This window comes from Ictidomys tridecemlineatus, chromosome 5, assembly GCF_052094955.1.
Source record: "Ictidomys tridecemlineatus isolate mIctTri1 chromosome 5, mIctTri1.hap1, whole genome shotgun sequence".
Lineage (NCBI taxonomy): Eukaryota > Metazoa > Chordata > Mammalia > Rodentia > Sciuridae > Ictidomys > Ictidomys tridecemlineatus.
Window position 1 is genome coordinate 84,649,764 of NC_135481.1, and position 18,140 is coordinate 84,667,903.

Consider the following 18,140-nt stretch of genomic DNA (forward strand, 5'->3'; position numbering starts at 1 on the left):
TGAGGCAAAAGATGATGGAGGCAGAGGAAAGCAGCCAGGGACTTAGTCCCAGGCAGGAGAGAGAGAGAGAGAGAGAGAGAGAGAGAGAGAGAGAGAGAGAGAGAGAGAGAGAGAGAGACTCCCCTCACAGGCACGCTCCCAATGACCCACCTCCTCCAGTCATATCCTACCTACCTACAGTTACCACCTAGTTAATCCATGTGAAGGGATTAACACACTGATGAAGTTAAGACTCATAACCCAATCATTTCATTTCTAAACTTTCTTGCATTGTCTCACACATGAGCTTTTGCAGGATACCTCATATCTAAACCATGACACTTCTGCTGCCACATTTGCCAGTTAACATTTTTGTGGTGTCAACACTAAGGATTCTGTCAACTCTGTTCTGCACTCTTAATGTTATATCCATAAAATATCTGTTAATATGTTAGTCAAGCAGTTGGATCTCTTCATGAGTATGGGACAGTGATAGTTTGGCATCTGTCTCTCAAATACTAGTCTAAAACTTTTGGATTTCTCCTGGACTTCTTATCAACCTTCTAGGATAAGTTATTTTCCAGTAATTTTCTAGGTTCTGTATGTGAATAAACTACTGGAAGTTTTATCATAGATGTTTCCAGACACAAAGTGTTTTTTTTTTTTTTAATATTAAAGTGCAAGCAATTTAGTTCACCAAGCTTGGAACTGGACAAAAGAACAAATAATTTTCTGGATTTAAAATATGGGATCTGGATAATAAATACAAATGTTCATTTTGCCATTAAATTTTTTTGCTATTATCTTTTATAAATTTGGTGAAAGTATCATATACACATGCGACATATGAAACATTTCAAAAGTGAAAATAAAAAAGGCTAAATAAACAAAATTGATATCTAGTTTTCTAGTTAGAGAGGGAATCGAGGCTGAAGTTGGCTCTGTTTACTAATGTGTTAACATATATGAAAGCTACAGATTTGTTAACCACCATCTTGAGAGTGGCTGAGTCTAGAGAAGATTAGAAGTAACAGTATGTGTCAGCAGGGGAGAGACAGGCACCAAAGTCCTGATGTCTTAGTTGGGGCAAGAATAAGCAGGAAACTTGTGGATGCCTGGGGAGGAGAATGTTTCTTGTGTCTTCATTGCTGTTGTATTGGTTCATTCCCTTGATTCTTTGTCTAGATTACCACTATTTTTCCCTTCTTATTCCCCCTGACTAAAATCTTCATTCAACTCCCATCCATCCTCCATGTTATCTTTACAAAAGATAAACTCAAGCAGCCATTTCCTTTCTTTAAAAATCTTTTTTTTTTTTTTTTTTTTTTTTTAGAGAGAGAGAGAATTTTAATATTTATTTTTTAGTTCTTGGTGGACACAACATCTTTGTTTGTATGTGGTGCTGAGGATCGAACCTGGGCCGCACGCATGCCAGGCGAGCATGCTACCGCTTGAGCCATATCCCCAGCTCCTCTTTTAAATCTTTAATGGATCCCCATTACTGTAGGATAAAATAGAAATTCCTTGAAGTGACCTCAGCCTTATTCAACCTTTTTCTGTGGCATGGATTTGTGTTTGGGAGCTTATGTTCAGAACCAACTGGCTTCAAATCTTGATTCTGTCACTAACTGACTGCATGACTTTGGGTGACATACCATATAGTTTCTATGTTTCTCTTTTCTAAAATGATAATAATCATAACTTTTTGTGAGATTTTTATGAATGTTAATTGGATTAATACTTGTCTAAGACTTTAAAGAAGTGGTACCTGGTAAGACCTCATAAATGTTAGCAATTATTATTAATATCAATTGTACCAATCTCCTAGGTACTCTGAAACCTCCTGCAGTCATGCCTTTGTTGTTTTTATTCTGGGCATTGTAAATTAAAATATTTAACCAAGCACCTGGCAAAACAGGGAAGGGAATCCTGTGAATTGAAGAGGATATGCACTTTACCCCACAAAGGCACACACATTAAAATCTGTGATGTTTCAACTGTGCTGACCAAAGGAATCATCTCTGTGGTTCCTCCTTTATGTTTGTAGTAATTATAACCCATCACTCAAAGTTAGCTGTAAATAATTTCTTCTATTGACTCCTTCAACTCTTCCTTCCCTTATCCTACAGAGTACTCATTTTACCATTATACTGCTTCATACTAAATTTCCATAATGTTTGTAGTCATTATTGTATTGACTATGTTCATTCTGCCATGGTTGTGCTGATCATATAACAATTTAGTTACTTACTATGTCAGCTTCTTCACCACTGAGACCAATAGACCAGACAAGAACAATTTTAGAGGGGGGCAAAGTTTTATTTGGGGCTCATGTTTTCAGAGGTCTCAGTCCCTAGATGGCTGACTCTGTTGCTCTGAACCTGAGATGAGGCAGGACATCTTAGCAGAGGGGTATGGCAGAAGAAAGCAACTCAGAACTTAATAATCAGGGAGCAGAGAGACTTCCTTATTAGGGACAAAATATATATCCCAAAGGCATGACCCCAGGGATCTACCTCTGCCAGCTACACCTCACCTGCCTATAGTCACCATCCAATTAATCATGAATTAATTCACCCGTTAGTTTAATGATCTCATAACCCAGTCATTACACTTCTAAACTTTCTTGCATTGTCCCACACTTTAGCTTGTGGAGGACACCTCACATCTAAACCATAACACCTATATAATTACTCACTTACATTTTTAGTTCTTTGAAAGCAAAATGGTTTGTTCATTTTTGTTCTTTCAATATCTAAGCCAGTATTTATTACCTTTTTTTTTTCTGAAGGAATGGGAATAGTATCTGAGATTCATGCTATTATGAAAAACCAGGAGTAAATATCAGTGAAAAAGTTAAGAAGTTAAACCATCAGGGCAATAAAAGTAGACTTAAGCTAAATCACAAAATTATACTGGTTCTGATTAGAATCTCACCAATAAGTTGTTGCCTTCCAGTATCTTTAAGAAAGTATTATTAAGGACCCATCCTATTATAAATCTCTGCCAATTCAACAAAGCAAGAAATTAGTAAAGTAATGGTCTTTTTTTTTTTTTTTAACCTCAGTAGAAGTTGGCTTGTTTGGTGATTGATGGAAAGCATTCAAAAATAAGGTGAGTTGTTTTGCATATGTGTTAAAGGTGTTGATTTTATTCTGTTTCATCAATACACAGTTTTTAACACAAAATGGATGAAACTGAAATTTCAGTAATTTTCCAAGTTGATGGGTATCTGTTTTTAGATACAATAAGAAAAATAAAATCAAACAAAAAATTTTCCCTTCCTCACAAACTCACAAGTCAACACACAAGAGATAAAACCATTAATAGGGAGGATCATGACAGGTATGGGATCTATGTCAACCTCTCTTGCCCACCCAGGCCCCGTTTTGAGTGTGTGTGGGGGGGGGACACAGACGCTGTATCCAATTACCCCTTGCCCATCCTCTGGGGGTTCACCAGTAGCTTCACCAGGAACCCTCACTTCTTTCTGGAGCAGTGCCCTCATAGCGGTTTGCTGAGTGCCAACTCCCAAATAATTTTCTTCCCCTTTGATCAAAAAATATTCTTTGTTAGTTATATCTTCCCTTTTGGTGTTTGAACCTCTCTCAGCATCTTATTTTTCATTTCAGTGAACTGAGTGATTTTTATTATTATTGGGTGGCAGGTCTCAACACATAAGATGACTTTTAAACCTGTAAATTAAAGCACTTATAAAGGAAAATAAGTTAAATATTGTAAAGGCCTTCCTTCTCCAACAATTTTTAACAGTGCATGGATCCAGATCGATATGATGTCAATTAATACACAAAAATCTCAGGATTTATTTGTGGTCAAATCCAACATTAAAAATAGCACCAACAACTTCTCACAGTTTCCCTCTGGCCCAAATTCTTAAAAACTCTAAAGCTGGTGGGGTAAATATAGTTCTGACTAAATAGCTCAATTGATAACATAATGCACTAGCTTCAGAAAAGAAGGAGACAGTTGATATATTTTTTTTCATACACCTTCTTGGTGTTTCTAATAAAGCTCTATTTTCCATCTCCCTGAGACACCTAGTCCTTCCTAGAAACTTTACTGTCATTACAGTACCTGCAGAGTGATACCACTAACAGACCTGGCTGTTTGTTTCTGAGTAAGAACAGCTGTGCAACAGACTGTCGGAACAGTCCCCGTTTCAGGATGCAGCACGGATCTCTGACACCAAGGCAGCACCGCACCAGCTGGCTCTGTGCTCCGTGCATTGCTATTCCTGGATGATTTACCTGTTCTCAGTCCTGTCACCTTACAGTTTCTGCCATCTAATTAAAAACCCATGTTACTGGATCCACTCTGCTACAAATTAGTGATGCTATCTGTGTTCTTTCTGAGCCTAAACTGGCCATTTTTACTTTTATGATACACGATTTATTTTTAAATTCATACAAGATGCTTGATTATTTATTTGTGGTATATTTTAGCTCTCTTGTGGAGTCTCGATCAGAGTAATCCTCTTCTAATGTATTCATATAGCGTGAAGATCTAAATTTCCTAATCAAAATCATGTCAGCAAAAGTAGAACTGCTCTTATGATAACATTTTAGTCTAGAAAATGATTTTCCTTTAAAAGGGATTCAATGGACATGATGACATAAAAAGAAGTGGCAAAATTACACACAATCAGTTCACATAATCAAAACAGCAATGTTTTGTATTCAGCAAGGATTTCTTTTTTACTATAATAAATGGAACAAAATAGTCCTTTTGGAATTCTGCAACTGTATTACGGCTACAAATGCAATACTACCAACTTTCTACAGAATTAGGGACAAGGATTTTCAGAACTTTAGAACAAAGTATCCCTTTGAGACATGGTCCCTAAATATACATTTGGATCATATTTCATCACTATCTCTGATACTCTGCCTTGACTTTATTAGGAAATAAATATTAGGTAAACATTAATCTAGTTGTGAAATAGTATGACTCATGTAAATAGTTAAAATGGTTGCATTTTAATTACAGATTTCTGGAAAATAAATGTTGTATTATGCTAATACATATCCTGGAAGTGTACATTCTGTGGAGCAATTCTAGCTCTGTCGTGGAGAGCTGATCCTGTCTCTGCCCTGCTCCACTGGCCACTGTGCTTACTTCTATCAGTTCAGTATCCTGGAGGTGTTGTAAAGTGTGTTCAGCTTCTCAGAAAGATTGGAGTTCTGTGAAAACAGGTATCATGTATCACACACTCCTATAATCCCAGACACGTGGTAGATGTTCCAAAAATGATTGCTGACTGATTTCTTGGAAACTGAAAGGACATTAGCTAGTGTTTGTATGGACTGAGAGAATAACCTCATTGCCTTCACAAGATATAAAATCAGTCATGTCTGTATGTACATGAAAGTAGATAAAGCCGTTAACAAGAATAGGTGTGCATAATCGTAATAAAAGTTCTGCTTTTTAAAATTAAAAGATCTTTTAATCGATAACCAGAAATTTATATATGTATTTGACTTGAACAGACATCTATTTCCTATTCAATAATCAAATTTTTCTTTGGTCTTTTTTTACACTTTCTACTTTAGGATTTATTTTCATTGTTCACTTATTCACTTTTTACTGTGAACAGTGTGAATTTTGAAACCACTTTACATTCTGCAATAGTGAGATTTAGGGTGCAGAGAAGGAGCACTCGGAGGCTGCAGAGTTGAGGCATTGGAGGTGTCTCTTCAATAGCTAGTCTGCCTTATTGTACAAGGAGTCACAACCTCCATCCAGGGCAGATATGTATGCCACAGCTGAGGCCTTTGTTGTGAGCCCAGAAGTCACCAAGAAATTTTTAAAGGAACAGAATAAAATGCCAGTAAGAATTAAGACCTCATTCCTCAGGGGTATTCTGCCCTTCTCATCTTGTTCCAAAAAAATGTTTCTGTTTCAAACCACAAGGATATTTAAAAAAGAAGACTTTCCCCTTTGTGAAAGAACGCATTAAAGATTCACAAAGACACATAGATTAGAACACAGCAGTTCACCAATAGGAAGTTTTCAGGGGTTACTTTGTGACTTTGTTATTACTAGCCATCATAACTGGTGAAAGTTAAACTGATAAATTTAAACCAACTGGGAGTTTAGCCCCAGTGGTGAACAAGAAAAAAAAAACTAAATAAGCCATAAAGTCATTTAGGACTGGACCACCATTGCTTTTGGGTACATTTGGCTAAAATGGAATGCCTCGTATTCTGAATAAACAGCCTAAAAGATAGTCAAAGAAAAAGTTGAATGTTCAGAGCATCAAGAGTCCATGCCAACAATAGTAGGAGATGGACCTAAAGCAGACAACACAAAGTCAGGCTACTCACAAAGTGAAGAGGATAGAGAACAACATCATCACAGCTTTCTCATGTTGTAATAAAAGATCTCTGTGAACATAGGGGAACCCACACCCCTTAGTGCTACCAGGAAATGCCAGCATAGAGTCCAAGGACTGGGCAATAAGATTTGGAAATAAAATGAAAGAGGGAGAAAAAAAGAAAGAGGACAATAGCTGTGCCTTTGCATACAAGTTTCTTCAAGAATGTAATTCTTTGGATGGAGCACGTGTGTGTACTTTTGTTTTTTTCTTGCCTGCTGAAGTGGAACTCTGGCTTGCCTTTATGCTGTTCTCTTAATTTTTTTTCTGGGCTTAAAAACTTAACATATATGCATATTTTCTGACCCTCATTTAATTTAAAAATATATTTAATTATGTCTCTATTTGCTTAAATATATTTAATTATTTGTAGATTAAGGTGGATAATTTGAAAAAAATGCATATGTCTTAGTTAATTATATATGTAGAACAATTACCTAAAGCAAAAATACAATTAATTATGCAATACATTTCATATATAAATTTATAATTAAGTGAGTAGTTGTCTACATTAATTATGTACACATATTTGGTTAACTGTTAGACATTTCTATAATTAATTATAAAATGTTATAATATGTGTTTGTTCTCTAAAAGTATTGTTTAGTTCTCTGAACCCATCATCTTTTTCTCCCATAAATACTAAAGAACAACTTCAAATATTATGAACCACAGACAACTGAGTGACATCTCAGGGCATCTCAACCAACATTAGGCATAACTTTGGAACATTCATCCAATACAATGGAGAAATCATTTACCTCTTCTGTTGTATAAGGAAAAGGAAGCGTGATGATTGCAGAGCTTCACTGGGTTTTGGAGATTTCTGAGAACACATGTTTGCCACAGTGGATTTCAGAAGCCTTTGTGATGATCCTGGGAGTCTCCAAGATATTTTAAAAGGGAGAGAGGAATTCTGCAGCAGATTTCTTCATTCTAAGGTAGGCCAGATCCTGCTACCAAAGAAATGTCTTTTTAAAATTTTTACCAGGATTGTTTTTACCTTTTGGTACTTTACTTAATATCAAGCTCCCTTTGTTCATGACCCATCTAATGGAAACCGATTTTTCATTGACATATGCAAGGATGTCAATTTCTGCTTTGCTCTGGGTTTCTTCTTTAAAATAGTGCTCTTCGATGGTGTTCAAACTGTGAACTAATAACATGAACTTTTGTACTCATGGTAGAATTTGAGTCCTTATTATCTCTGTACTCCAGGAAAAAAAAAATCCAATGCCTCATATGCCAGTTACACTTATATACAAATAGAAAATTTAAAAAAACACCCTTATTGGTGAAAAAAAAATGATGGAAAGAGGGATGGAGGAAAATGCCAATGAGAAAGAAGACCTTATTCCCTGGGGCAAAAGGGGACATTTCCCTCTTGGAGAAGCTATTTTTTCCTGTTTCAAACCACAAGGTATCAAGGAGACTTTCCCCTTTGTGAAAGAATGCTGTTCTGACCTATGTGTTAGTGACAAAAACAGCTGTTGCATTGGCTGGAGCCAAGTAAAGGTCTCTGTATCAGGTCTAACGTGCAGTAAAGCACCTTGCCACTTGGCCTTTATGTTCTGGAGGCATTATTTGTATCAGGAGTGGGAAGCACAGCAGGTAGGTTTGATGACATATCTCAACAAGCAAATCATAACGTAGACCTCCAGGGTTCTGAAGCAAGGGAATTCCTTTTGACAGTAAACAATGAAATTTGAAAGAAATGGATGCTTGTAGATTCCTGGTCCCTGCTAGAAAGATGCTCCACCTGGATGGACAGATGGAAACTGACATAACCGGCTGTCTAAGGAGGCCTGTCCTGGGAGCACTGTCCATTCCAGAGGGCAGTAACTTGCCACTTTAGTTTTTCACACTAACTTAATACAGACACATTAAAAAAATAACTTTGAGTATGTTAGGTTATATCAACGAGTGTAATGTCATAAACTTGCCGGCAATAAAAGAAAATACTTAGAAATTAGTAAATAACGGTTTTCCAGGGTCCAGCATAATTTTAGCCAAACTGCAAACATTAATGATTTAGTTGGAAGTAAGCCTGACTTTTGGTCTACTTATCACTAAAGTACTCAAAAGACAAAATCATACCGTCTGATACCTAGAATAACCACCTAGTAAAGGTAAGTACCTTTAAAAATATACATCATGTGCTTGGGCAGAATTGCAGGGGAAGAACTGCCCTTGTCATTTGGCAAGTGATGAAAATATGTGTGCTGCTTAGCTCAGAAGCATTTCTCTTCAAGAAAAAAGAACAGGGAAGAAAATAGCATTATATTTTTTTTTCTGCACAAGTGATATAATAATATCAGCCCAATGATTTTTAACTTAATGTTTTCTGAAGCATTGTTTATATTAAGAGTTTATTTCATTCCACTTTATTTACTATACCGTTTGCAGATAACTGCAGTTAATAAGAAAAAAACATTCAAAAATATCCCTTGAGGAATTGATCATAGATGTAAGCTTTCATCTTCTTATTTTTAGTGTAAGACTTCAAAAGGTAGAATGATATAAAGATGAAGAAAGGGACACTTAAGAACAGCTTGTCCAAGTCCTTTTGTTTTCCAAATGAGAAAACTGGCCTAGAGAGGGTAAGATGTTGATTTCAGTAGTGCAACTGGGATGAGAGCTCAAGTCTTGGGCACTCCTGTGCCTTCTTTCATTACATGCTAAAAGCAAGGTGAGAAATATTCAGCGTTCAGTAGTGGGGACCACCTTGAAATCCACTCGTCAACTGTTGTATGCTTTTTTTCTAGCTTTACTTGTAACGAGTGAAGCCATAAGTACCCCATGTACTAAATGCACATTATAATTACTACTGGAGGGTGATACAAAGACTAACTGTGATAAAGTACTTCACAGAAGAAGCTATCTTCTTGGCTATTACTATCTTCAAAGCAAATATGAATCTGATTTCAAACTAAAGCATGAATATCTTAACAAATATATATATATATATAATATATATATTATACCAGAGAAGAAAAACTAAGGACTGTAGAACAATGAACTTAGAGAATGTATATAATTATTTTGGACATGTTTCCACATTCCTTCAGCTGCAAGTCACTTGATAAAAATGACCTAAGGAGTTTTCTTCAGGTGCTGTTTCCTCAGCTCCCAACCATGTCATTTTAACTAGCAGAAATGCAGCTTTTTTGTACTTTTTTTTCCCCCTTCTGCATCAGTTTCGATTCCTTTTTAGATACTTGCTTTTATCTAGGTGTCAGATTCTCTCCAAATGATAGATTGTAATCTCAGCTCAGGGAAAAAAAAATGAAACTTATAAAATGGTTGGATTTGATTTGCAGCAATGTGGGCTGGTCAGATGGCAGCCACGGAGAGAGGAGCCTCCAGTGAGCTTCAGTATTATGTGTCCTTTATATTAACCCTTGGGTCCATGCATGTAAGAGTACTTTGTGAAAAATTTCTGTCATATTTTGTAAAATTATTTAACAAGTCTTTCCTCTTTAGGACCCTCAGGATAAGCCAAAGCCTCGGTGAGCCTTTAAGTCAGAATATGAATTCTATTCCCAAATACAATTCATCTCTTTCACTTTACATATATGTAAATCAGTGATGTATTCAATCATTTTTACATATTGAGAATTTAGATATGATGCGTATTGGAAATACGTAGCAAGGCAAGGAAGGATGGATGAAAGTAATGAAGGAGACAAGGGTGTAAACAGATGATTACAACATAGCATGACAGATCCTAACACGGGGTGTGTGTCCTTGGCACTAGAGGAACTAGAGTTGTGGCTTCCGTAAGGCAGTAAGGCAGGGACCGTGCTGAAAACATGTTTTGATTTTTTAAAAAGAGCATATCTGCTGAATTTGTTCTGTGCATGACTGGTTAAGTTTCACATGAATTTGAAAGGGAAATGGTTTACGCACAAGAGAAGTTGGGGAAAAACGTCAAATTCTGCTGAACCAAATTTCCCATTTTGGATTCTTTTCGTTTTGTAATACAGTTTCAGAATCTTCGCATAAATGTTAACACAGAAACATGTCTAATAATTAAACAAAATATTCTGAGTAATATCAACAATGCATGAAGTTGAGGGGGTAGTCTTTGCAGTGGGAACATCCCAGGAAAGACAATCAAAACCAATTATTGAGACCTGTATCAGGCACTGTTCTAAGTGCTTATACGAATTAATTTATTTAACCTTGCATTTGGTAAGTATATACAAATATTATCTCTATTTTACAGATAATAAAAATGAGGCTAGAGGAGGCAAGTACTTTTCTCAATGCCACATATCTAGAAAGTGGTGAAAATTAGAACATCTCTTTATTTAAAGAGTTATTTGTTGGCCTCAAATTTTATATCCATGAGCCCACAGATCTATTTTTAACAATAGGCCTATATGTTCAAAGAACATTTTAAATTTGCTGTTTTCTGAACTACCTTTATATTAGAAAACAAGGATTATATTTTGAGCTCATACAACCCCATTTTAATATTAGGTTTTATTTAACCAACAGCAGTAGCAGTTAGATATATCGTGAGAATAATCATTAAATGGAAAATTGATATACAATATTTGTCTTCTCAACTCACCCTACCTTTATTTGTGTGTTATACTTGCAAAATGCAAATATCTGTCTGTGGTAATCTGACACTTTCCTGTTATGCCATTTCCATTTGTTCCAGCATCTTCTTTTAATGTATTCTTTTGGCTTCTCACCATCTCTTCCTACCAATCGCTCCTTTCCATTTTCTTAGACTCTTGGTGAAAATTTAGCTGAGTTCCAAATGGGTTGTTTTCTGGTGTGCTTAACTGGAGGTCTACTTTGCATTTAGGGTCTCTACCATGGATTTACGGTTGAGGTTCTATTGCTGAGCAGGTTGCAGGTAGGTAAGAGAAGGCAGAATGATGTTCCCTGTGAAGAAGCATATTGTCCTGGTCACTACAGACTCTCTGTCTATGTATTCTGTCCCATATCCCTAGCTTCTAGGGAGCAATGCAGTGCACCCTCATCATAATCTTATTTTAAATTTGGCCTCCCCAAATTTAAAGATATGCAATGATATGCAACATTACAGTGTTATTTCTGTTTTTCTATTATCTGGCAGAAGAGTTGTGACATGTGTGTCTTTGATCATCAAGGGAAGCACTCCTGTTAGAGAACTCCTTATGATTTTGTCCTGACAACTGGACCTAGAGTTTTATGGAGTTCCAAACAAAACCAATAACAACCTTCCACCAGGGACTTTGAAAATGTCTCTAGTAGTCACTTGTAACCCCAATTGGTTTTTTGTTGTTGTTTTGAGATTTTATACATATGTGTGTGTGTGTGTGTATTTTTTTTAATTAATTAATTTATTTATTTTGTAAAAAGTAGCTAGTTGCAGTTCAGATGGGGAGAGTAACCTGTAGAAGATTGCTTTTGAGAGGAGGAAGAATGTTGGAATGTTTCTATCCCTCCTGTGAGTCATATTTGTCATGGTTTTCTTGAAGGTTGTATCCTCCTTAGCTTTCACTTTCTCTGCTCTTGGGAAATGTTTTTCTTCCCCTCAGTCTTACTGGCCCAAGGGTATTAATGGTTTCCCCACTCTTGCCAAAACCTTTGTGTCGCTGATTCCAAATTGGCTCAATTAATCCTGTCTATACCTTTACAAAATAAAAGTCTCTTCAGTAAATTCTGGACATTCCAGTTACATGTGCCATCTGTTCCCTTCTGGGACTCTCACTGGTATACAACATATTTAAAAAACTCATATTTTTTGAGCTAAGTGTTCTATAGCTATGGCCTTCCTTGTTGAGCACCTGTTCTGAGACCCTCACTAAAGCTGGCTAACATTTGAAGTCATTATTTCTGTATTGCTCTAGCACATTACAATGGTGACCAAAGCTACAGCCTGAGAGGTAGGTGTCACTTCTGTATTTAATTCATTCTATGCTTTAGGACCTGTTATTTATAGGATGTCACTTTTTTTTTTTTTTTGGTAACTGGGACTGAACCATGGGGCACTTGGCACTTAACCACTGAACCACATCCCCAGCCATTTTAATTTTTTATTTTGAGATAAGATCTCCATAAATTTCTTAAGGTCTTACTAAGTTGCTGAGTCTTTCCCTGAACTTATGATTCTCCTATCTCAGCTTCCTGAGCCACTGGCATTACAGGCGTACACCACCATGCCTGGCTATATGATGCCATTCTTCTGATCAGATTCTCTGCAAAGTCTTAGTTTTTATTTGTAAGTCGCAGGAAACATTCATTTAAACAGTCCTAAATGTTAAAGATGTATTACCTCAAATAAATAAAAACTAGGAGCACTAAAGGCTTTAGTTTGGGTTCCATTTGAACAAAAATCCTCTCTGTTATATTTGTTTTTTCCCTCTTTGGTTTTCTCATTCTTGCAGTGACTTCCTTCATGGATCCAGGATGGCTGCTAAGATCAATGAGGACTACAAACTTTCTGGTTTACACTGGGCAAGGGCTCTTGGCTTTCACAGCTTCCAAACTCATGTCCTATAAATGACAGTGTGTAGACAGACTAACAACAACAGCAACAAGAATATTTTACAATTAGGAAGGAGAAAAAAATCTTATGACTTGGTAGAAAAATATCTACTTTTTGAATAACTAAATATAGGTTTGATTTTTTTAATTTTTCTTAAATATTGGATAGTAGGAAAATACACCAGGGACTAGATTGTATTTTATTGTGACAGAATGGCTTAAACTTTTCCAACTTATATTTATCTTTTTTTAAAAAAATATTTATAATTAGTATTCAGACTAAAGTCATTTTATTAATGGCATCATTGTTAAAAATAGATAGTATATGTTTTCATGATAATATCAGTATGCCAAACTTTTAACAAATAGTTATGAAATTCACTTTGTAGATCAGGTACTATTGGAAAGTACAGACAGACAGCAGTCTGATAAGATTCTGTGGAGGAACAATGTCTGCATGTCTTCAGCTGGACAATTTCTGCCTAGATAAGTGGACTAGGCATTCTTTGTCCAAAAGGACACTTTAGATTGTTTCCCAAAGTGTGTTTCAAATTCCTGTATTTTAAGCTACACTAGCAAAATTTCTTGTGTGGCCAAATAAATTTAGGAAATGATGGGTAAAATTATTGGTTCAAAATGTGTCTTCCTACTTAGATTTTCTTGGGATTTTTAATGTGAAAGTGTGTACTGCAAATAGTCAAGAGGGTGATATAATATGCTGTGTTACTTGAATATATTTATTACAATGAAAATCTTTTTTGAGATTACTATTTGAAGGAGAATATTTAAATAAATGGCAGGTTCAATTACTGACATCTGAGCCTGGTTATACTGTATTTGTATTTAGAATGTATAAATGTCAACATGGTTAGAAAAATTATTTATTCATTCAGCAGAAATTTAAGATTGCTTTCTTTATCCTTTTGTTAGAAGCATTGAAAGGGAGCAGGCAGGAGCTCTATAAACTTTGAGGCATAATCATCTCTAATAAAACCACATACATCTATTGATGTATTGACAGTATTCTATTATGCTTGGGACTCTGTACTAAGTCCCTGACTTTAAGGGCCTCATGTTATGATTAGAAAAAGCAGACCAACTTAAAAAAGTAATTAAATCTACCAGGTACCACATGCTAAGTGACAAATATCATATAGCAGGTGTTCAAGTTAGGGGTCATCACCAACGACTGAAAAGGTGAGAAAAGGCTTTTTGAAGAATGTGGGAGTTAAAATGAATTTTGAAGGATAGGGCTTGTAAGAGGTCTGGGTGAGCAGTGCATTTTGAGATTTTATGAGAATGGTTTCTTAGAGAAAAAGGATGATAACTTTGAATTATAGAGATTGTCTTTTCCTACCAGGCTAATAATCAGCTATGTTCTTTATCAATGTAGATTGAACATCTTTGTCTGAAAAAAAAAATGTAGAGATCAAGATCTGCCTGAGGATTTAGCTATATCACCTACCTTATAAAGAGTTCATTATATCAGGAATGGTTTTAAAACATCTATATGACTTTGAAAATAAGAGAAGTTGTAGCGTTTTGAGGCATTTTTTTGGGCCATGCCAAATCTAAATGACTATTGGAAATCTAATAAGAACTGAAGTACTTGTCACAGAAAGCACCTGTTATTGTCATCTAATTTCAGGGTTATTGACTTGGGATAGTGGAAAATCATGAACACCAAAAATTGTAGATTCGGTAATTTTCCTGCCTTTTGCAATTTTTCTTGTTTTCTTCCACAGCTAAGTTTTCATTTTAAAGAAATGCATTTCCTCCCTTTCTGTAGTAAAGATAAAAACCTTTAAAATTTCTTCCAAATTGAGACTTTATTTCACAGTTATGCTGGTTTCAACTAAGCCAGAAAAAAAAAAACCATGAAGTAAGCTGTAATTATTTCTTTTCCACTTTAAGAAGCTACAAGAATGTTGGGTTCCTTAAATCCCAGTTGTTGTTTCTGAGAATTTTATCATTTCATAAGCACTCAGCTAGAGTTAGGTACTTAAAGTTACCAAACCACTTTCCATCTCATTTTTTCTAATTGGGCAATTTGATTATTCATTAATAAAAGCTGTTGACCCTAATTACTGAAGTCATGTTCCAGTGGCCCATTTGCTTCTTTTTGGTAAATGACAAGCCTGACAACATATGAATGTGAAAATAGAGCTATCATCCAAATCTAAGTCATTAATTGGAAATCATAAAACTCTACTCTTTCACTGACATTATTAAACAATCTTTATTGAACATTTACCAAGCCTAAAGTACTATTAAAATTATAGCAGGGAGCAAAATTTGGATGAGAAATCACAGAGCATATTTTCAAAAAATTTTAATGATATGCTGGGGGGAGTCAAGTAAATACCCAAACAGTGAAGAACCAATGTAGAAAGGTTAAATAACATTAAGGGATAATGTGAGAAATCAAAGTAGGGAGAAAGAATAAGTGTGGCTACTGATCAGGAAATAATCCATGTGATAAAGAGAAATACAATTCAAATTATGCCATTAAAAGAAACCAAAAATTTCTATTAGAAAAAGAAGGATCTGAGGGAAAGGGTGTAAGTGATGGATATGTTAAGAACAAAACTAGAAATGGGAAAGTAAAGGCCTTCAGAAGATTGTGAGTAATTTCAATGAACTTTGTCCTTGTGTTACTAGTAAGGCAATAGCTATAAGGGGAAGGGACTTGCTTGTGGAGTCCTAAGGAAGCTATTCTGGGAATCAGGTCTTGATTTGTTTGACAATGGGAAAAGGGTTACTTAAGGAGACTACTACTGGCATATAGATTGTAGATCAGTGCATAAAAACTCAAGTTGCTAAGTAGAAGGATGATTCTTTAATCTAGAAATAGCCTGGGCCCTGTTTGAAGGAGATTTCATAAGCAAAATAAAATAACTCAGGTCAAACCTAAGAAGGCATTTGGATTGAAAAAAAAATTGAATTAACTCTGGATTCATTTTTCCTAATTTCAGATGTAAAATATTAAAATTTTCCATAATGTACAATTAAATATAGATAGAAAAATAGTGAGAATGTTCTAGGTTATTGTTCCAAAGACAGTTATGAATAACAATGATAATTTCTTATAGGTTAGAATATGTAGTAATTAACAATGTTTCCATAAGAGTGGTCTGTGGATTTAAAAAAATTTGTATTTGGCACCTAAATTGTAATCATCTTCCTATCTACAAATCCTGAACTGTCCAAAATTTAACATGGCTCCTCTCCTTCCCTTCCTTCTTTTCCAGTATTTCTTTTTTTGGGCAACTTCAGGGAATTTTTTTTCTCAGCATAGGTACTAATATGGTCTATTTTCCTATATAAAAGTAGTTTTTGAATCTTCATTATTTTCACCAGCTCTTCAATAAATTCATTTTCTGTCTCTCTCTCCCTCTCCTTCTCATTCTGTTTTTCCCCTTACTTTCTCATACACTGAGAGCATAAACTATCATATATATCCACTAATTTTATATTTCCTAACCAATTAGCTACTTTCATTCTGCTTTACTGTTTTTGGACCATAATTCATTACTTTTGTGTTAGTTTTTATGGTTAAATTAAGAACAATTTCTTAAACAATGACACATTTTATTTGATGCCTTTAAAAACGTTTTTAATGATGCATATGTAAATCTAGTAATGTATGGTAAATTTTATTTTTCTTTTGGTGTTTTTTTAAATTTGAGGTTTTCAGGTGAAATACAGGGCACATAGTTAAATTTGAAATTGAGCTAAATGACAAATAAATGTTTCCCATGAGCATGTTCTAAATATTGCATGGGACATACTTATACTAAAAATTATTTACTATTTGACTGAAACTTAAATGTAACTAATGTTAATCTTCTGTTTGTATTTTATTTTATTCTTCCTAAATCTGATAAGGCTTCATATAATTTAAATGCAAAGTACTCTCATTTTATTGAAAGATATTTTAGGTTTAAGCAACTGAGCTCACTAAGACATTAGTTATAGGTATTTGGCAGAACTCCACCAACTGAAAAGAGCACATAGAAACACTTTTTCAAGCATCTCAGCCAAAATAAACAATTCTTGATATTGCTTAACAATAAATAAATTTTAGTCTTCTTAATAGAATAAACCAAATCCCACCAAATAATGGTAAAAATTTCTTGAGGTATATTACCAATCCTATTATTTGCAATCCTATTATTTTTCAGTCAATTTCACTACTCCACCTAACCTCTGGGCGCCAATAATTTAATATATTATTATTATAATATATTTCATTGCTTTTGGCAGTTCGGATCTAGAACAATGTATTGGTGGATTTTCCAGCTTTCAGAAAAATGACACTAAAAGTAGTTTTATCAATAGGTAAAGGTAGTTTTGTCTCTGTGCGTGGATTATTGTCAATGTAAGTTGGTCTAAATTTTCTTTTGAGAAAGAATGTATAATATACGGAATGGACCATCACCAATGTGGTATATAATGTTATATTATGAAAGTAATTATAAGTTACAAAAATGCTGATTCACTTCTATTTTTGCAAAAATCGAGCAGACATACTTTTCCTTAAGTAATACCAAAAACCCTAGGCTGTTGGTATAGAGTAAACATATGAAGACTGGAAAGTGTAGAGAGACCTCAGAACATGGAGTTAGTTTCTCTGCGTTTACTTTCTCATGTATCCCAGACTTGGAGCTGAAGAAGTTGACAACCTGGAAATGCCAATATGTGCAGACACAGCCTGTTGTCTCTTAGGAAAGGAGCAATGTAGCAAGACATAAAAATGGTAGAAATCAGCTCCTTTTCTTCAGCCAAAACAGTAGGAAAAAATGGTATTCCCCTAGAAGCACCATAACACCAGCAAAGGCTGAGGGAGTATCTAGACTTTCACTCTAGGCTGTAATGAGCCTAGAGCAAAGGAGGCTGAGCAGGGAGTTTTCATTTCCAAACTGTAAGAACCCCTCTCCCATCTTACCAAGCCTGTCCTCTACTCCTGTCCTATGATATAAGTAGAGGTTCCATGGAGAGCTTGAACTCAAATCCTTACCTTGTTATAATGAAGCACAGGCCAGTGTCTTCCCAGCCAGATCATTCCACCCTCTTTGCTCTAGCTTGGTGGAGTTACCAAGGAAGCAATTATACTTTCCCAACCAGGAATGTTATTGGTGGAAACAAAATAAATCCAAAGCAAGTGAAGCAAAGAAAGGAAATAATAAAGAGTAGAAATCAATGAAATTAAAAGAAAGACAGCGAAGATAAATCCTTAAAGTAAAACGCTGCTTCTTTATAAGAACTAATAAATCAG